This window comes from Triturus cristatus, chromosome 3_2 (assembly GCF_964204655.1).
Source record: "Triturus cristatus chromosome 3_2, aTriCri1.1, whole genome shotgun sequence".
In the NCBI taxonomy this organism is placed as follows: domain Eukaryota; kingdom Metazoa; phylum Chordata; class Amphibia; order Caudata; family Salamandridae; genus Triturus; species Triturus cristatus.
The window spans coordinates 353,058,442-353,081,142 of NC_140584.1; the positions used below are offsets into that span (position 1 = coordinate 353,058,442).

Consider the following 22,701-nt stretch of genomic DNA (forward strand, 5'->3'; position numbering starts at 1 on the left):
GCTGCATTTTCACTTCTCCCATATTCCAGTTTCTCTCCTTGCACAATACTATATTTTCCTTCCACGCACGCGTCCCCATTATTACATTTCTGGGAACTTCCTTCACATTTGTATGTGATTTTAAGGCCACTTTATTTTTTAAGGCCGCTTTATGCCAATCTCTGATATATGCGCATGGCCAGAGGAGCTTACATTCAATCCCTTCATGTGGAGTGTAGCTGTAGCACTGAAGGACGTTTGATTACAGCTGTACTGCAGCCAGCGTCACTGTGAATTGATTTTCTAGACGCTATAACTTCCGCGTGCACGAGATTCCGCTGCACACAGGGATCGCACCGAGGAAGAGGAGCTAATACACGGGTGCCCTTTACCTCTTTCCTGTGGATGAGAGAAAGCCCAGCGATGGAAACGTCAGTGAAGGCGACGGACAAGCTAACTTGACACGACACGAAAAGAAGGTTTGTGACGTTTGCATTTTTTCTTATGTTATCCGGCATGTATTTGTTTCCTACTTATGTTCTCCGGCATGTATTTGTTTCCTACTTATGTTCTCCGGCATGTATTTGTTTCCTACTTTGTTGTTTTGTACTATAATGGACCTTTAATTTAGAAACCCCTATTTACTGTTCCCAAATTAGCATTCTCCAGTCTCTGGTGCGCTACAAAAAGAGGGGCATGGGAAATATAGGAGAGATAAACAATAAAAGATATCTGTGCAATGTATGCATGGAGAAACCACATCCGAAAAGTGGATCTTCAACTGGAACTACACAACCCTGTGATGTTTGGCCTTCTTGGGCTCATCAGTGTTGCGCAGCTTGAGCCCATGGCACAGCGAGCTCAGGAGCCACATCTGGACACACCCGTGCCATTTAGACTTTCCAAAGGATTAATAATCAGAAACACGCGTTTGCAATGCAGTAGGTCTCTTATTTGTGACATTTTGAGATATTGCAATTGTAAATGACAAATGCGTTTTATTTATGTGTTGAGAAAACCTGCAATAATCAAAGGCATTGTCATTTACAAGACCAGTAGGTCAAATTTTTGAAACTGCGAGACCTATTGCATTGCAAATGCTTGTTCTTGCTTGCACCGTGGCTAAGGGCATCCGTGCGACACCATTGGTGCCAACTGTTTAACGGGGATACACCAGTGCACGACGGAATCCAAACTGAGCGTATAGCGGTGGATATATACAGTTCGACATTGCTCAAATGGTAGACCAAGTACACTTATCGCATATGGCCAGGAAGGGCCACGTACAGTGCACTAGCACACATCACACTTTGCACCAGGAGTGAGGAGTCACAGAACACATTTAGTAAACAGCACGAGTATGGCAGCTGACCTCACGCTCAACATCTGTGTCAGGCCATCAGTTGTAGAAGGTCAGGCTGGTAGGGGTAACACTATTCTGTAATGGAACTATTACCGGAAGTTTACATTTATATGAGAAGGAACTTGTACGTTTTTCAGCATTTAAAGGTGTAGAGTTAGCAGTAGTTTTTGGCGTGTGCTGAAAGAGTGGTATTACCATATTCCTTGATGAGGTAATACCGCTTTCTCTGAATATAAACTACAAAATGTTCTTTAACGCTTCCATTATTTTCTGGATGCGAGCCCAAGAGAACTGTGTGCACTGAGAGCCTGTTAAGCAATTCTCTTGTACTTCAAGAAGCACTTGAATTGTGCAAACTGTTCCCATCGAAGTTCAGTTCACACTCCGAACAGACATTTCTGTAGTACAGTTCATCTCATCAACTTTAATTTATGTTGTGTATACCAGTGATAGTAAAAGTACAGCCCAGGGGCTGCTTGCATCCCTTCCGACCTTTATATGCGGCCCCTTGAATCAGGACTACCATTATAAAGATGTTAAATAAATGGGCAAGCATTAATTTAAAGGTTAATTGAAGATAAAGAAAGGAAGTAATTAGAGTGTCCTGCGCCCCTTAATTTTAGGAACACCTTTGTTTAAAAAAAAAACTTTACAGATTATAAAAAGTAGAGGGTGCCCCGAGAAAGGAGAGAACATTTGGGCGGCATTGCAGGTACATCGTGGACTTTAAGAGGGATGCGGGGACCAACTGTATTCTTTATTGATGTGGACCTTCACTTGTCAACAATGATAGAAATTTCAACTGTAAAAAATAAGATTGACGCTACAGTATAAATGCTCTTTGTATGTACAACAATTTCATGGTTTAATAAAAAGAGTTTTAAAAAAACACTTTACAGAAAATGTATAAAAATATGAGATAGTTTCTTCACTATTCAAAAAGTGTATTCCATTAACATGCGTAACTGTTTCATTTTAGTACATCAGATTATGTCAGTGGATTGAGAAGTTTTTTTTATTTTTTAAGTGATGGTTTTCAAACATGCATTTAGAAACATTCATGCTACCCCCACCCTAGCAACCATGCCAATAGTGACCTAAGATGCAAGCCAGTTGTTATGTACACCCTTTGGATGGCCTGGGTTGCTATTATACATGAATAACATTATAGTTTATTAAATCAAGCCCAGGAGAAGGTTTTGTACAGCGTACACCTTGAAGTAATGTACTTTTAGGTCTTCCTATATGTGATAATGAAGAATAAGAATGGAAAGCGAAGTCAACCAATTGCCTAGGATCACACAATTTAGTTAAGTGGGGAAGCCGAGATTGATTCCATTCTTTTCTGGTTGTGCATTGTGCAATTCAGTCACTATATGTACATCCTTCACTTTCCCAACACCCAGATTAACCCTACCCCCATGCACTTGCCCCAGCTCCGCACTGACTGCCGTACTACTGGAATCAATGCAGCCCTCGGGTGCACCAGAGACCAAACTTTTTTGGGCCAATGGGAAAATGTTTGTGAGTACCCATGGTTTATACAAAGGTGGCTTCAGTGCCCACAGGAACATTTACAATCGTGTGCAAAATGCTATAATGTTTTTATGCCATAGTTCCGATCCTAGATGCCCTGTTCTGCTGTTATATACGTATATATGTGAAAATGGCGACTTGGCTCGGTCAGATTTACATTTTAAATGGCCTTTGATCCGCCTCTAAAACTAGTGCTGCAACATTGTTCCAGGATCAGTGGTACTCTTTTCCCTTCATTTATTGCACCGGAATGCAAGAGTTAAAAAAATACAGGCCATATGGTTACAATTTAACGCAGTGCATTAATGTAATGTTTATATGTGTGTGTTGTATATAGCACAGGTGTGCATTTGCACTGTGATAACACGTGCGTGTATGATTACTAGAGTTATGTAATTGTTTTTCAGCAGTCAAGTTGTGCAAAATTTGTAATTTTTTGCTCTTTGAGCAAATCAGGAATTTCTTAGTCCATCCTTGCCTTTGAAAAATATTTTCTGCATTACGAAATCATTTTCACTCAGAAAAGGACACAACTTTCCAGAAGTTCACCATAGAACTTTGTTATGCTTCAGAAAAAGAAGCAAGCTAGCAATTTCGAACACTTCTAAATATTATGCTGTACACTTTAAGAGGGCCGGCGTCCATTGAACCAGTTTCAAACGGTGTGTAGTTGTTCCAGTGGCATCATACCTGTGTTTGGAATACGGAAGTCCGAATGAAGTTCTGGTTAAATCAAAAGCGATGCTGCAACTAAGACACTCTGCAAATCACACAAAAAGGATTTTACGAAGCATCAGGAATCGAGGGCATTTTGCCGCAGCTGTTCTTGATAGCCCTAAAAAACAGAGATACACACACAACTAGATGAAGGTAAAATTACCAATAACACGTCATATAAAATTCCAATAAGTGTGCGACAGGGCAGCGGACAATTCAAGAATTGCCTGGTGACTCATCTCAACTCTAATAATGCTAAAAAAAAATAATGGGGGTCATTAAGTCATGCATCGCATCTGAAATGCCAATTAACACTACACGGCAATGGATACAAAAGTCTTGCTTCATTCGAAATCAAGTGCAAAGCACAAAACTGTAAACACTTCAACACAATTTGGAAGTTACCCTTCAATACAGCGGGAACCAGGAACGAATTCCCATGTTCGAGAGTAGCCGGAAGTTTATTTTTTCACTGCATTTCTGTGGACTTAATATATATTGTAAGTTAAATACACTTTTCTGCAGCTATAAAGGATTTGTAACTGTTTAGTATCATAGGAAAGAGGACGTGCCTTGTTCCTACAGCAAAGCTTGTTTTCCCTTCAGTATTTAGTTAACCTATCGCTTCTGTAACTATCAGCGTGCTGTCTTTTGGAAAAATCTGTAGCTTTCTAGAGCACACAAGTTTAAATGCCGCTTGCAAATAACCCAGTTTGCCTCTGACTTCATTTTATCAGCCCTGTGAGGAAATATAGTTGCTCTGTTTAGGTGCTCGAACAAACAAACCAGTCCCGAAACACACGTTATTGTAAAAGTGGGCACCGTGCTGAAACCTAAAGCACGGCGCCTGGGGCCAGAGGGGGCTGCTGGCGGCATGTGCCACGAAACGCCCATGTTATTGTAAAAGTGGGCACCGTGCTGAAACCTAAAGCACGGCACTCGGGGCCAGAGGGGGCTGCTGGCGGCAGGAGCCACAAAACACCCATGTTATTGTAAAAGCGGGCGCAGTGCTAAAACCTAAAGCACAGCACCGGGGGCCAGAGTGGGCTGCGGGCGGCAGGTGCCACAAAATGCCCATGTTATTATAAAAGCAGGCTCCGTGCTGAATCCTAAAGCATGGTGTCCGGGGCCAGAGGTGGCTGCGGGCGGCAGGCGCCATTGTTGAGGGTGCGTGTGTTGGTAAACAAAAAAAACAAGAACTGACTGAGCGGCGGGACAGCCAGAGGGAGTCACAGGAAATAAGTAGTGCTGTGGCTCAAGTAATGGGGAGGCACATTTGGGCTACACCGAAGACTAGGCTGACTTGTCTGGGCTAATGAAAGCAGGCACTGGAGTAGCACATCGTGGGAAGGAACGAATGGCAAACGCAAGGAAGGAACGGACAGCAAACGCAAGGTAAAGCGCGGAATGTTGTGCTTGAAAAACAAAGGAGTCCATAAACAAATACATAGTAACCTACAGTGTAAGGAAACTGTAGTTGGCCGGTGCTCCTGGCATACAAACGGAAGTGATGTATTGGGAGCACCGGCCAGTAAGGAGCCAGGATACAAGAGCAATAGAGTTTACAACCAATGGCAAGCAGCAGCTGTAATAACACTCTGTAGAGTGATTACAGCAGGTCCTGCAGACAGCACATGTGTGCTGATGTCCGACCTAAAAAAGGACAGTGGGAGAGAGAGAGAGAGAGAGAGAGACAGAGAGAGAGAGAGAGAGAGGGTATGGCTCTTAGCCGGAACTGCATAACTGCCATATAAGCAACAAGCTGCCCTAAAGTGAGGCACCTACATTTTGCTTTATTTCCCACCATCTTTCTTCCTCCTCCCCGTATTTCCTGCAACCCTAGTTAAAGCCATGACAAAAATATTGAATTTCAGAAGTCAGTGACTTCTGCCAAATCAATCAATTTTACGTCTTTGAACGCCCAGCACAATATTTAAAAAACTTGTTTTTATTGTTGTGATTCCTAATACATTTTTGGACAGTGGCAATGTAACTGTGAATGTTGAAAATGGATGTTTTTCAGATTTGGGCGACAAAATAGCACGTACCGAATGCCTTTGTAATTCATGAAATGTCAATATAATATTTTAAAGTGATCTCTAATATTTTCTGGGGCATATCACATAAAGCGAGTGCAGCAAGTGTTAATTTAAGACAAAGTTTATGCCAAAGTTTCCATCTGACTGGAGTCTTAAATATTTGAAGAGTTGGAATAGGGCTAATTTGCCACCCGAGTCTACGGTAAATAGTTGATTGTCCCAGGAATTTAAAAAAGATGGGCTTTTGGATGGAAATGTAGCAGCATTTGTTGACATACCATACAAAAGAATAAATCACAAAAACATACAGAAGACATCATAACACACCAGTTAAAACTGTTCAGGGTACAATCCCATAAACAGCCAAAACAACAGTCACAGTAAAACACGACACAGTATAACAACGCTTCTCAAAAACAAAGCACTAGAAAAAAACAACAAAACACATTACCACTGCAACAAAATGTCACACAGAAATATCCACCAACATTCTTATTCCACATTACCTCCTCTAGAAGCCTACATTCATACTCGGTGATAAAAGCTGTTTGCACCAAATACAGTCGTAACTTCCCCACCAAAGACATGAAGAGTATCTAAATGGTGATAACAGAGAACCACACCAGTATACGTAATACAATGTGTTTATTAAGAGTTATCAGACAGACAACTTTAGAAAGAACAGAAAGCTAGTTGGTATAAGATTGCAAGATGTGCTCTGCATCAATGAAAATAACTCTATTAGGATCTTTGGTGATATCCTAAGGTTACAGGTTGCTCCTGTGGCACTAGGGTTAGAGGCCTACTGCCACCTCACTGCTTAGATATTGGCAAATGAGAGGACTACATGTTAACTTCTGAGGGACAGGTGCATCCCATTTCTTCTGTATCATAGGCTCTACTTCATGGAAAGGGGTCATGAGTTTGTTCAAATTCCACAGTTTCTAAGATGGAAATAAGTGCCTGGTTCCTAGCTACAGGTTGGGTTATGTGGAATTCCTTTACGGCCTATTGTAGCATCTTGGACAATGTTTGAATTAGCCTTTCAAACTTGATTTTAAAGCAGCCTATGGCTCATCATTTCATCCTACCAAGTACCTAATGTAGAAAAATAGAAGTTCCAGTCCTAAAGGTTTTCTTAGGATCCTGCCGCTGGTGCAGCTCAATGCCACGGTTACTTAATAGCAAGGGTAGCTAGGATTGATTACACATCATGCACTTTTCTTCTACAAGCTTGCACTTCCTGACACTTTGAAGGTTTTTTTTCCATCCCTGCATTGTACCTTTTCTTTGTTTTTCTATTTCTCTTTTCCTGCTGTTTTGTTCCTTTTCTGCCGTTCTCTCTCTTGCTCTGGGTAAAACTATGATGATGAAAAATAGGTCCCAAATCACAAAAACGAGTGTCATTGCAGGCCTGTGTGGTGCCCATCACAAGCTACCAGTGACACAAATTGAGTACTGACCCAACCTCTGTATGTGAAACCTGAACACGTGGAATGGGTTCAGTCTTTCGGAATGGGCACCTCTGGGGGCTGTATTACCGAAACTGCCCGCTTTGTGTGTCCCTAGGACACTTTAGTATGGCAGAAGGGGCCACAAACGCTTGTGCGGCACCTTTTTTAGGTCTCGCCTAGCGAACGCAGCGCATGCACTGCTTTCGCCTTGGCGAGACTATTGTTGTCAGTTTTGCTAGCGAAGGGAGACATGTGCGCGCACGGACAGGCGATGTGCACGCGCATGGCGTCTCCTCTCTGTTTTACAGGCTCTCAGCGCGCGCAGTTGATGAGTCTTGCAGCCACCTGTTAAATGTTCATGACACTTGTGTTATTCAAAACAGGTCAGAGGCGCTTGTGTTATAGCAGCGAAGATTGCATCATGATGTCACAGAAATGGACTCGGAGCCCTCTTGTATCCGAAACCGTCAGTTATTATACGCATGCGTGGTGTTTGGGCTGCTGGGATTAGATATTTTTTTGGTTGGAGTGCTATAAACGTTTTCTCCTTTAAATGTGCATAATATATGCTGATATTTTTAATATGCTGATATTTGCAATATGAACTACGTCTTCATGGTTCATTTTCCACAAATATGGCGATACTAATGATGTGCACTGGCTGGAATGAGTTTTCAGTGGAAAGGCTATTTCTTATATAATCTTCAACAGTGAAACTCAAGCTTCCATGTAATTTTAAGGATTTATTTTTAGAATCAATGACAGTCTAACACACCAAGTTATGGGTATTTTCAATTGGCTGTGGTATCCCTTTTTTCATCCACTAGAAGTATTATTGGAGGAATCAGTCCTGCCGGTCCCCGATCCTGTGCTCTGACGATTGCACACTGACCTGCGCAGCTGGCGCTCAACCCAGTGAGCCTGCGTAGCTATGCACTCTTGGTACAGCATCTCCTGGCTGTTTGGAATTAAGTTCATATTGTCTTTATGCTTTTTTGCACATGTTGGCATCCCTGCCTGACTAGTTTCTGGAACACGTTACAAATCGTTCATCAGGAATTTATGTGTTTGTGATGGGTATTAAAAAGTAAACGATTACAGTTATTTAATAAACCATGCTAACTAATCTTCTGTTCACAGACACGTTGCTGGATGGGAAAATAGATTAAATGACACCACCGCAGCGCAGTTTTAGGCAGACATTTTTGCTAACCATCGATGCACAGAGCATCTCGGGCAAAATATACCGCGAATTAAGAACATTGGATGCTTGGAGTTGCAAATGGCCAATAACATTCTCCCCCCCCCCCCCCGCAGATTTATATAGCGCGAACTCGACCCTGAGGTATTGGAGCGTTTTACATGAGCACCAGTTACCCTATACAAGGACACATTAATTTCTTAGTAGGCACTGGGATAATCACAGGATGCTGAGCTGATGCCCATACCCAGTTCCCCAGCTCCAAAGTTGGCAGCTCTAGCCGTAGGGCTACATCCTCTCCCAAGCGGAGGTAATGTTCTGGGGGGCGGGGTCTGCAATGGCTGGTAGAAGCAGCAGTGGGGTTACCAGCACATTGTAGGGTAGGTTGGCATCACTAGGGGTATGGGTAGCAGGGCAGTGAACGGCATTCGGGACGCTGCCAGGTGTAGTGTTGCATTGGTGGAGATGGCAGGTGGTGTGTGTATCACCAGGGCTGTTGGCAGGTGCGTGTGTAAACTTCATAAGTGAAGTAAGAGTGAGTAAAGGTTTGCAGGGGGGAGTAATGACAAGTGGTTGGCAGCAGTTGAGACATTGGACGATATAGTACTGGTAGTGTTGGCTGGTAGCAGGGTTCGTGGTGTTGAGGGGTGTTGGCTGGTAGCAGGGTTGGTGGTGTTGGTTGGTAGGGTTCGCGGTGTTGGCTGATAGCAGGGTTCATGGTGATGGTCAGGTAGCAGGGTTCGGGGTGTTGGCGGGAAGCACAGTTTGTGGTGCTTGGGGTGTTGGCGGGCAGCACAGTTTGCGGTGCTGGGGATGTTGGCGGGCAGCCGGGTTAGCGGTGCTGGGGGGTGTTGGCGTGCAGCAGGGTTAGCGGTGCTGGGGGTGTTGGTGGGCAGCAGGGTTTGCGGTGCTGGGGGGTGTTGGTGGGCAGCAGGGTTTCGGGTGCTGGGGGGTGTTGGTGGGCAGCAGGGTTTGCGGTGCTGGGGGTGTTGGCAGGTAGCAGGGTTCGCGGTGCTCGGGGTGTTGGCGGGCAGCAGGGTTTGCGGTGCTGGGGATTTTGGCAGGTAGCACGGTTCGCGGTGCTGAGGTGTTGGCGGGTAGCAGGTTAGTTAGCATTGGAGTTGTAGGTGGGGACATGGGAGGTTGGCAGAGGTTGGACTGCACATGTGGAGTGCCTTTCCAGTGTGTTCTCAGGATGTGTGTGTTTAGTGAATCAATGGAGGCAGTCGGGGTTGTGGTGCTGGCGTATTTTGGCATAGAATATTTTCTGTAGGTATGATTGCGTAAGGCACACTCTCGTCACTTAGCCGGTGAGGCAGTGGTCTGTGGCAGTGACTTCCTGTTCTTAAGGAGCTAGTTTAGTACTTGAAGTGGGGGTGAATGGGCGGGAAGCAGGGTCCGCGGTGCTTGGGGTGTTGGCGGGCAACAAGCTTTGTGGTGCAGGGTTTGCGGTGCTACTAGCCAACACCCCACACACAGCGAACCCTGCTACCAGACACTGGCTGACACTGACTGGCTGACACTGACTGACTGACACTGACTGACTGACACTGACTGACACTGACTGATACTGACTGACTGACACTGACTGACTGTCTGACACTGACTGAGTGACACTGACTGAAACTGACTGACTGACACTGACTGACACTGACTGACTGACACTGACTGACTGACTGACAATGACTATCTGACACTGACTGACACTGACTGACTGACACTGACTGACTGACACTGACTGACACTGACTGACACTGACTGACTGGCACTGACTCTGACTGGCTGACACTGACTGACTGACACTGACTCACACTGACACTGGCTGACTGACACTGGCTGACTGACACTGACAGAAACTGACTGACTGAATGCCACTGACTGACTGACAATGACTGACTGACTGACACTGACTGACTGACATGACTGACACTAACTAACATTAGGTCTCGCCTTTGATTAAGTTAAAGCCATTTGCTTTGCTATACAATACCATTAGCAAAGCAAATGGCTTTAACTTAATCAAAGGCGAGACCTTTTGCATTTTCAATGCTTAATTAATATTGGCAGCGCTATCTTCATAGGGTATTCCCTAGTTTCCATGGGGGCATGGTTCCATAGAAATGGTGGAATCAATTTAAATTTAAATCCGTATTTGTAAAGCGCAAACTACTCACCCTTACGGGTCTCAAGGAGCTGGGGTCTGTCGTGGAAATTAAGTGAGCTATTGCCCAGAGTCACATGGTGCTGAGCTGAGCTGCCGCCGGAGCCGGGGATCGAACCGTGATCCCTGTGCTCCGTAGTCAGCTGCCCTGGCCGCTGCACCACACCTCTTCAATTTGCCTCTGTGCCCACGCTGTTTAACAGACGCAGTCTCAGAGGCAAATAATTACTTTGGGGCGCACTGAAAGTACCTAACAAAAAAGTGGCGCACTGTCAGTGCAACCTAGAGGCAGCCCTCTGGAGCGGTGAAAGGATGTCCCATGGACCCCTGTTGACATCCCCCTGCAGGCAGGCGAGGTCACTCACTGTATCTACCTGCAGGGGGGTCCCTCTTCCCTCTTCAAGCTGCAGATGGGTTGCGCCTGCACAGAGCAACATGGAGCAACTTTCAAGCAGCCACTCTGTATTTGATTGAATGAACTGCCACCTAGCCTTAAAATGTTTCTATCACCTGCGGAATTCCCCAGGGTTCCCTGTCATCTTCAACCTATACATGGAGCCACATGGTTTGCCACTCATACCTAACAGCATTAAGATTCACCAATATGCTGATGAGACACAACTCTTTTAGAAAGTCTCTTCAGCTTCAGACATCCAGCGCCTCAGACACTGCCTGCACATCATCTAGACCTGGATCTCCAGTGCCAACCTGAAGCTCAACCCAACCAAGACAGCATTCCTGTTATTTGCTAAGAACAACAAACAAGAAGCAGTACAAACCTGTCCCGGTGACATGAACCTTCACAGCATTGAACGCCAACTTTCACTGAAGCCACGTCACTTGGACTCACTCACCCTGTTCAACCACCTTAACCTCAAGAAACCCACTGCCTAAAATACAAAGATGGCCTGATACCATCTTTCTCTTCTAAAGAAAGTGATAATGTTTCTTCCAGAAAGCGACTTTAGAACTGCTCTTCAAGCCCTCTTACTCTCACTTCAGGATGGCGGTAACGCCCTGCTCCATAGTCTCCCAGACTTTACATTGGCATCCCATAAGGGTATTCTACATGTCCCACAATGTCTCATTCAGGGCCTGAAGAAATATTATTAAGGCTTCCGGTTTTAAAGTATTTATTTTTTGAACATTTCCGTCTGTATTTATCCATATTTATTTCTTGGCCATCTTATTGGTATTCATCCATATTTATTTTTGTGTTTTGTAAACAGATGAGGTGATAACTCAGATATTTCCACATTTATTTTACAGATAAATGTGCACACATACATTGATGCCTGTTAGGTTGTAGCACATTACACAGCCAAAAATAATAAAATAATAAACCGAAATGAACAAAATAGCATAATAGCACGAACACATGTTGAGATATGCAATAATTAAGCAAATCTCATTTAGCTTTGTAACTCCCGTGCTGCCAATATGTAAAGCTAGTGGCCTAAAAGTCATTACTCTCAACATGGAGGGTCGCTCAAAAGAAGCCAAATTATCTGTACTTTTCCACTTTTGAAAATAAATACAGACAGGAAATCCAATGTTTCTGCATGTAATTATCTGTAAAAATCAGTAAAAATGGAAAACAGGGAGCCCTAAATATGATTATAATAGCCCCATCCCAATGGAAATCCAATTAATACCCTGAATTGTCCACATCATTTTCAAAAAACATCTGCGTCATTTACATAGTCATCACAACCAGCACCTCTGTTCATCTTGTGGACAGGTTCACCATCTCTGGTTGTGCTCGGCACACCCAGAGCTCAAACATCATCAAACTTCAGAATAAGAAGTGCAAAAGAGAAACAAAAAAGACAACAGGACTTTTTCATCTATGCACACAGAATCTTGAACAACACCCCCGCCCTGCATCCATCAGGAGTACCCCAATTTTGCTCCAATTTAGAAAAGAGTTAAAGATGCACCTCTTTAAAGAACACTTCAAGATAATGCATCAATCATCCATAAACCAGCTACATCTCCTACCACTTATTGACTTTATGCTTGTCTTTGAACATGTATAGCGCTCCACTGCCTTTGGATAGGTTTGCACTGTAAAAATACCACACTAATACATACATACATACATACATTCATACAATGTGGAGTGAAAGCATTACAATACAAAACAATCTCTTAAGTAAGTCTTTCCTCATCACTTGAAGTGCCCGAAACCTTTAAGCCTGGGTTCTAAGTTTGTGAGTGACTGCTATGTGGGATAGGTATGTCACGTTTAGAAGCACATAGCTCCTCTGTAAATAGGAATTGCAGGGGTCTGAAATGTAACCTCCCTCAGGATAGTGTAATGGATATTGGGTAGGGAAAAGATATAGGTAGTTTTGATATAGAACATCATTTAAATGTGACTGTCTTTGACTTCAATGACAACCTTTCATGTTCCTATGAGACTGGAATTATTATGCTGAGGTGTTTGGAGGTGAATGCTGCAGGAACACAAACCTGTCCATCATAGGATAGTGATATGCTCTGGAATACCCGTTCAATGGAAAGTGATAGCATCTTTCTTGCCTTTGTTGCCATTTGGGACAGGGCGTAATGTAAAAGGACATGATAAGTTATCTGATATCTTCCAAGACAGGAGGTGACATAACCCCCTTGTTATTACTGACTTAGGAAATGGAACTTGTATTTGCAAAGACTGTATGACTTGTGAGCTAGCACACAGCCAGCAACTTCCCTTTCTTCCTCTCCAGTTATCTTCCAATCCTCAGCCTGGGAAAAACATCTGAAAGAACTTTCTCCATTCCCTTCCATTTTAAGGAATCCATTATGTGGGAGGGACTGGGTTGGGCTGTGTTTATTCTAGACTTGAAGGGTAACAGGGTGTCTGCTCAGTGTGTGGATGAAACATCCAAGAGGAACTTCCTCCCCCATGCATCTTAAGAGAGATTCTTGTCACTCATTGTAGTGTAGACTGGCTTAGATCCTCTACCAGCAACTATAATGGGAGGTTGGATCTCCTATGGATATTCCATCAATTCAGCTGTCCTGTAGACTAGGAACAGCATCTACCATTGGTTGCTGCCCTCCCTGCTAATTCAGCAGAATGACAAATTATGTCCCAGGCTCTGACCTTTATTTGAGAGACTTAGACAGCTCATTAACCACAACTGTGGTGTTTGAGTGCTTGCACATGAAAACTACTGGCACTCTGGTGACGTCTACAGTGATTTTGCCATGGAATGGGACATCATGTGGACATGACCACACAAGTCAATAATGTTACTGAGTGGAGTTTCCTGGGGTGTAGTGTGATGCGAGTTCTGTGTGGCAGGCTGAGGATGAATCTGGCTGCCAAGTTCTGGATTGTCTGTAGCTTTCTAATGAGTTGGTTAGTGATCTCGTCATAGAGGATGTTCCCGTAGTCCAACTTGCTGGTGACTATGGTGACAGTTTATTTAGTGTTGCATGGGAGCAGTTTGAAGATCTTCCTTAGCATCTTCAGGGTCAGACTGATTTGCATATGGCCATGTCTGAACTGGGGTGGCAGAGTAGGCTAAAGAACGGCGATGGATCAAACCCAGATCTGTTGACTGGGTGTGAGTGTTTGATTGGTTCTGATGCTCCGTCCATCACCACCCCCTTTTGTACCGCTTTGTTCGCCATAAGTTGGCAGGGTATGCTCAGACGTGAGTCCCTTGCTCATTTTGCCACTGGAATCAAGCAAGCCTGGCTGAAGATGGCTGATATGCCAGAAACCGGTCCTAGGAAGCTTGTTTCCGGTCCAGGGAAGGCATGGCTTGGCAGTTCGGGCTGGACTGTTCCCATGAGGCACAGGGTCAGACTGATTTGCATATGGCCATGTCTGAACTGGGGTGGCAGAGTGGGCTAAAGAACGGTGATGGATTAAACCCAGATCAGTTGACTGGGGGTGAGTGCTTGCAATGTTCAACACTCCGTCCATCATTTCCTTTGGTTTTTGCTTTGTTCGCCATAAGTTGGCAGGGTATGCTCAGACGTGAGTCCCTTGCTCACTTTGCCACTGGATTCAAGCAAGCCTGGCTGAAAACGGCTGAAATGCCAGAAAGCGGTCCTAGGAAGCTTGTTTCCGGTCCAGGGAAGACATGGCTTGGCAGTTCGGGCTGGACTGTTCCCATGAGGCACAGGGTCAGACTGATTTGCATATGGCCATGTCTGAACTGGGGTGGCAGAGTGGGCTAAAGAACGGTGATGGATTAAACCCAGATCAGTTGACTGGGGGTGAGTGCTTGCAATGTTCAACACTCCGTCCATCATTTCCTTTGGTTTTTGCTTTGTTCGCCATAAGTTGGCAGGGTATGCTCAGACGTGAGTCTCTTGCTCACTTTGCCACTGGATTCAAGCAAGCCTGGCTGAAGACGGCTGAAAGGCCAGAAACGGGTCCTAGGATCTTGTTTCCGGTCCAGGGAAAACATGGCTTGGCAGTTCGGGCTGGACTGTTCCCATGAGGCACAGGGTCAGACTGATTTGCATATGGCCATGTCTGAACTGGGGTGGCAGAGTGGGCTAAAGAACGGAGATGGATTAAACCCAGATCAGTTGACTGGGGGTGAGTGCTTGCAATGTTCAACACTCCGTCCATCATTTCCTTTGGTTTTTGCTTTGTTCGCCATAAGTTGGCAGGGTATGCTCAGACTTGAGTCCCTTGCTCACTTTGCCACTGGATTCAAGCAAGCCTGGCTGAAGACGGCTGAAATGCCAGAAACCGGTCCTAGGAAGCTTGTTTCCGGTCCAGGGAAGACATGGCTTGGCAGTTCGGGCTGGACTGTTCCCATGAGGCACAGGGTCAGACTGATTTGCATATGGCCATGTCTGAACTGGGGTGGCAGAGTGGGCTAAATAACGGTGATGGATTAAACCCAGATCAGTTGACTGGGGGTGAGTGCTTGCAATGTTCAACACTCCGTCCATCATTTCCTTTGGTTTTTAATCCCGAAGTAATCATGAAAAGGTTGTGAAGTGTGTAGATATGGGGGCATAGCAAGGGCGATATCGCCGCTTTAGCTGCACTTTTCGCCGCTAAAGCGGCGATATTTCTATCGCACTATTAGCAAGCTATCGCTAACAGCTGTTAGCGACAGCTTTATGGCGAAAGCGACCGTTTTGGTGCCACTTTGCATGTCAGTGATATTTATCGCTAATGACATGCAAAGTGGGCGTTCCTCCACACAACTCCTTGGCAAACACTCGCAGACACAGCTTAGGGATATTAGCAAGGCTGCACAAGACCCGCGATGCAAGCTTGGAAGCCGCGCTAAGCCCCCTTTATCGCAGATTTTTTACACCTGCTAAAAATACAACTTAGACATCTTTAACATGGGAGGCGGATTGCATGGCTGAGTCCATGCCTGCCTATCAGCAAGGTTTGCAGTATCCCAGGGAAATCATCGCTTGTTTTCCCGCGATACAGCATGTTATCACGGCTATCGCTGGATTTAATATCGCCTTGGAGATATGCGTTGCTAATAATGCTCTATCTCGGTATTAAAATCCAGCGATATCCGGCGATATAAAATGAGCGCTAAGCGCGCTTTGCGATATTTATCGCAACGCGTTGATAATATGCCCCATAGTATCAAATATCCTTAAAGCAATCTGCAAAAATACTAAAGCAACTTGATGTGATTTTGAATTAACAACAAATCATACATTATCTTTGAAATAGCATTATTTCACCTGTCTTATGTCACCGCCAATTATTGCCTTTACTTTTTTTGTGTGAGTCATGTGAGAAAAGGTGAATAATAATAGGAAATTGGTGGGTCATAGTCTCACTAGTGATTCTGCCATCTTGGAAGAATCCAACATTTTGTGGCACCAAATAAGCCATGTGTCAGTGTGTGTAATGTCGGTTGATCAGAAGTAGATTTCACAAAATAAAAAACTCAGGTTGATGTTACCGAAAGGTAGAGGTGTCCCACACTGGTCTTTGAGAGCTAGGCCCATTCTGGATTGTCAGGACATCCAAGTGAGACAAATCAGTTTATAGGGAAAAAATTTACAAAGTTAGTGTCTATCCTGAAAATTGAGTACATTCCAACATATGAAGACTGAAATTAGGGTTGAGCCCCTTTTTTTGAAGCCCCTAGGATGCCTGACAATCTCCTATGCAGACAAACAAAACATCCTCCCTGCTTCTCCATGTTAGTAGCATGCTTGTCAGTTGGCTGTACTAGGAATTCAAGTACCATGATCCAACAGAGGCAACCTTACTCTGATTCTGGTTGGAGTAGGGGTGCGTATTTGAAACTGAAATTGTGGTCGCAAACCATTTATCAGTTACCAAAATCTCAAATGATGTGGTAACTAATTTGTAAAGAAGATGTGCCTTCAGGACACTTTTCAATTTGTAAATGTTGTTGGCAATCTCTTGAGGAAAAGCTGGTCGTCCAGATGACCACTGCCATTCCCCCGATGTTTTTCCAAACAGGAACCCTTTTTTTCTTTACAGCAGCATCAGTTCCTTCAAGGAACTGAGGAAATATGAATTTTATGATCAGTTATGTCCCCTATCTTAGACCCCAACGGCTCCATGTGCATGCTACAAGTACATGTATGTTCCCTCCAGTTCCAGTTATGAAGACGCAAACACATGTGCGTCCACCGTCAACATGTCCTCTTTCAGATCCGCCATGAATAAGTCAGATATTCCATTCCTAAGTATGAAAGGCCACCGACTTTATGTGGTTCACTTTCCACATTTTACAGATTCAGGCGAGTAGGCCCTGAATTCTGCCATCAAGCCTTTTCCTGCCTTCTACCTCTGAAAGCTCCAGTCCGAGCCCGCATCTGTAGCCATGAACTTTGTCCTACTCCCTGCGCGGCTAACGATGCCTGATCCGGCCCGTTGCCTGCCAAAAACTGTATTTCACCTTCAAGATTATCTGCTCCGCTCCTCATCCGATGCATTCCTGTCTAGTAGCTTAAGTAAACATTCTTTCAGCTACCGAGCAAAGGGCCAGGCCTCACTGTCCTCACGCAAGTAATTCATAGCCCCTGTTACTATGGAAGATTCCTGCCCCCTCGCATCTCATGTAGACACTTAGACGCTTGTACACGCACTGACAGTCAGTATAGAAATGATTCCGTCCGAGAGACCTTTCCTTTTGGATAATACAGTTCTTTAAACATAAGATATTAGATATGATTTGGGATTAGGTTGACATGACCCCCCAGACTTCTGTCTCCACATGTAGAGCTAAATGTCAAGTCCCCTTCACCCTCTAGTTGCACGTCAATCACACGTCATGCGGCTGCGCACGCATCTCTGCCAAGTATTTCTGCTGACATTACAGGATTCTCTTATGGATCCACCCACTTGTGACATCATGTTTAATGACGTTTCTAGTTACGCCTATGTTTACGCCTATTTTCATTACGTATGTGTACTATTATCTGAATTATCAGCTGTTACGCCTCCTGCATCTGTCTTAATGTAATGCTTTCCATATAAATATCTTTACTTGTCAATAATGTATTGCCTTCCCTTCCTGAACCCTCGTGGTGATGGAATTTGATGCCTATGGTTCGAACCATAATTCCTTTATAGAGGAATAAAGCCTTTCAGAACCTCTAATACCACGGATTCTGCCTCTTATTTATACTGAGTTATTTTTACTAGACTTTACCGCATAAAAAATAGTACCGGTAATAAAATATTTACCACATAAATTGGCGCCCGAATAGGGACACTTTCTCATCTCACGCGCCGGAGGTGCGTTGCAGGCCCGGTCCCCTGCCACAGCTGGACGGACAAAAACGCGTACCCGCAGGATTTCCTGTATCTCCCTCCGGCCAAGCGGGGGCGACTGAGGCTGCGATCAACACCCAGACGAGGCGGTGAGAAGTGCGAAGTATCCCGACCAGAGCCTAGCTGAGAGAGCAAGATCCGAGGTATACAGAGGCCCACCAGGTTCCGAAGTTCCGAGTCCAGTCGAGTCCAGTCCGGTCCAGTCCAGTTCAGTTCCGAGGCCTTCCGTTCCGTGCTACCCGGTGAGTACCGTTGCCGGGGAGGCATTTAGACGTGCACATAGGTTGTGTCGGTCAAGACGGGTTTGGGTACACAAATCCGGTCTGCACTGTTTCAGCAGTGTATCTGTACTGTCTAGCAGTATATCTAGTATGTCTTGCATATAATTCAGTATTATCTAGTGTTAGTATTATGTCAGTAACTAGTTTTCTATTAGTTATCATCGTTCGTTAAATATTAAATGTTAAATGTTTTAATACGTTCTACATATTGTGGTGTGAATGATTGTTCATTATTGTGTTTATTGTATTAAGTGTGTTCAAGATTAAGTAAATAGGGTCTAAAAATGCCGCTCTTTTCAAAATTAAGACAGATCAAAACCAGAAAAGGGGTACTCGAAGAAGCTGTTCCCATTCCACCTAGGGACACTCCAGGGTACTTTATGTATCATAAGCATGGCCTAGATGCCGTACTATTTCTTGATTTATGGGTGGACTATACCAAAGATTTACCAGAAAGTCAGAGATGGCCCTCAGCTGGGACCTGGGATGCAGATTGCATCATGAGAGTAGAAGAAGTATTATGGAAAAATAAAGCCAGACAGTCACAGAAAGATGCCATTGAATTATGGCGTAAAGAATCATATAGACGTACAGAAAAAGTGCTCAGACAGGAAGAGAAAAGTAGGGAGAATTCAAATAAGGCCCGAGAAAGTATATTAATTGAGGAAGGTACCCGAGTAAAAACAGAACAAGTAGATAGACAACGAAACACTCTTATGAATGGTATGTATCCTCTTCTGGCCGAAGGGTTACCCCAGGCCACCCCGGAAATACCGAAAGACTTGACGCCTCCATTACTCCCGATAAAAGCACATCCCAAAACAGCAAAAGACGTTTTCCTTTCTTCCTACTTAGATGATGTAGCTCCTGAATATGCTAATGCTCCGCCACACGCACCGCCCACCGATGGTGCTCAACGCCAAGATCATCCGTCTGTACCTCCGCAACAACAAACTCCTACGCACATTCCAATAGGCCCATCTGTTTCTACCGCTTTTCCTACATCTACAGTTTCTATCTTACATCCAACAAATCCTTTCGTGCCTAGCACCTCAGACGGTGCGACAGGAGGTACGACAGAAATTTTTGCCACGCCACCCCGAGGAAATAAATTGTCCCTTAGAGATTTAGCATACGAACGTACACCCCAACTAGCAACTTCCGACATGTTTAAAGAGCATCTAGTGGATTGTAGATATGATCCTGTGCCCGGTAGACGGGACGGTATGCTGCTATCATCACTACGTATACGACGAGCTTCAAGGTATTTAGCGACACTACCAGGAATGGTGGCACATTTAGATAATATATACCACTTTGTCCAATCAGGGCGAGGCCCTGAAAGTATTGACGAAGCCATGGAATACCAGAAAGTGGATGTACAGAGACAACTGTTACGCTTCTTCATAAACTGTGTGATCAGAAACCAAGACAGGCCTGAGGTAGAGCAGAAGGAAATACAAGTACTTACCAAATGGGGTCAGAATATATCAGAAGGGAAACATGATAAACAGACATGCATAGTAGTTATGTGCCGAAAGATCCGTAAAGAAGTAGAACGAATACATACAGAAAGATTAGAGTCAGATCTACATGAATCAGAGGGAGAGGAGGACGAAATGCCTACAGGACAATTAGAAACGATGGCTTATGTAGGTAAAGGAAGATCTTTTAATAATATCAGATGCTTTAATGATCCGATACATCCGATACGTCCAGAATGTAACAGAAATTTTCAAGCCCCTATGTTAAATACAAGGTCTCCTGAACACCTATTCCAGGCTGCTGATAAACTACTCCGAGACCGAAGGGGGTACCATATGCTCGATTCCATGGATGAACAAGAATTGGCCAGGTCAGCAGTACAATGGGCTGACAGTCCCGACAAATAGAGTGAAGATGCACTAGCACACACGTTTCTGAACCTTACCCCATACGAACAGCGTGTAGCTGGTATATACATGATTCAACACCTCCTCATATTATATAAAAGCCAACACTCCGATCCAGGACCCTTACCTGACATATTGACCGAATTACTCACGAATAAATGGAGAGGGTCAGGTACTGATTTAATCAAAGAAATTCTAGAATTTCGAAACCAGTATATAGTTTTCGTATGCCCAGAACATGTTCCAGTTCCCACTATGGGAAGAAAAATGTATCACATAGATAGACAGAATCCCTTACGCGAAGTACACCCAATCAGAGGTGAAGATAATACCTTTAAACGCGTGTTTGTGTACACGCCTATAACTAAAATTGAATTATTAGAAATGAAGAAAGTAGTACCCAGCCATGACAAGGATCCAGCAGGTTTCCACCGTGAGATAAAGGACATGTTACTCATGGGAGAGTATACCTACCCCGACATTATGAAAATATTAAAAGTATTAATGCCTGCCGGTATTTACGAGAAACTCAAAGAAAAGGAATGGGAGGTAGGAGACCAAAAGATAGAGTGGACAGCATTAGAAAACGAAGAAAAGGCCCGAGCTGCAGGATCAGGGCTTGGGGAAAAGACTACAGCACTACCAGGATTACTAGTGCAGGTACTGCCACGTTTATTAACTACGAAAAAGGAGGACTGGGGTGCAATCTCAGCCTGTAAACAAAAGCAAGATGAGGACACTAGTGATTTCTATTCCCGATTTGAAAAATGTTTTGGTATAAATAGTGGCATAAAAGCAAGTAGCGAGTCATATCCACATCTGTTTGTGACAAAATTAGTTGAAAATTCTCTACCGCAAGTTAAGAATAGAGTATTGAAATTTGAGAGTACCTGGCAAGGTAACACCCCGTCACAGATGTTACAGATGTTACAATATCACCACAATAGAATTAGAGAAGAACAAGAACATGAACAAAGACGTATGAAAGACACGAAAATGAAAATGCTTGTGGCTCAGTCAGTTCCAGCTGATGGTCATAAAAAGGGTGATTCCGCAGGTCCGGCGAAAGGGACATGCAACTATTGTAAACAACAAGGTCATTATATACACGATTGTGCAGTTCTGAAACATAATATCGCCACGGGTAAAACCCAGGAAAGACCACGTCCACCTAGACAGGATCAGAACCAACAACAAATCCCTCAGCATGCACAATCTAGGCCAGTTCCGCAACAGGCAGCTCCACAACAGACCGTAGCCACACCACAGCAGCAGCCTATTGCTGCAACACAAGCAACAACACAACAGATGTACCAGTATGCACAAACTGATTATCCCGATTATCAACGATACACATGAAATTGCCTAGAGAGGGAAGTTGGCTTACCCCTTATCGAGGTTCCTGTAGATCAAGAGGGACCTTATGTACATAGTGAACTATTAGGGGAAGACAGAAAGTTTTTACTTGATACAGGGGCGAGCAGAACAACTATACGACGCAGTGAAGTTCCAGGGGCACCCCTCTCAGGCTCACAGAATATTTCCCTTGGATTCTCAGGAAAGCCTATCATTAATGAAGTATCGCAACCCCTACCACTTACGGTTGGTCCATTGACACGAACTACAGATTTATTGCTTACTAAATCATGTCCAGAAAACTTGTTAGGTATAAAAACATTGAAAGCTCTAGGAGCTATAATATGTTGTTCTCCGGATGGAGTACGATTATTTTTACGTGACTTCAAAGGTCACTACGTGTCCAGAGACATGGATCACCGGCTGCAGAATTTACCTACACATTTATGGGCACAAGGCCCTACTGATGTTGGTTGCATGAACATTACACCATATCGAGTCACACTAAAAACAGGAGTGGTACTACCACGAATGCGACAATACAAGTTACCACCCGATGCTGTTGTGGCTTTACTGCAAATCATTGACGAGCTCATTGGACAAGGAGTGGTTGAGGAAACCGACTCCAATGTATGTAATTCACCGATAATTCCGATTCTTAAAAGAACGGATCCAAAAGCATCACCAGTATATCGATTAGTTATTGATCTGCGCGAATTAAATAAATGTATTGTACCACAATACCCTGTGGTCCCAGATATCTCTTCATTATTAACAGCTATTGATTCAGAAGCAACGTTCTTTACTGTAATTGATCTCAAGAATGCCTTCTTTAGCGTCCCAATAGATCCGGAAAGTCAATATTTGTTCGGATTCAGTTTAAATGGACGAAGTTTTAAATTCACACGCGCACCTCAAGGATTCACAGAAAGCCCCAGCATCTATAGCCAAGCACTG

At 44.1% G+C, this 22,701-nt stretch overlaps 1 protein-coding gene across 1 annotated transcript in view; it reads left to right on the forward strand.

Moving 5' to 3' along the window:
* Positions 1-339: 339 nt before the first annotated feature.
* Positions 340-22,701, forward strand: part of GJA9 (gap junction protein alpha 9) — a 42,280-nt gene continuing 19,918 nt past the window's right edge. Inside the window, exon 1 of the mRNA XM_085646821.1 lies at positions 340-458. The gene's annotated coding sequence lies outside the window, so the exon portion shown is untranslated. The remainder of the gene's footprint in view (positions 459-22,701) is intronic.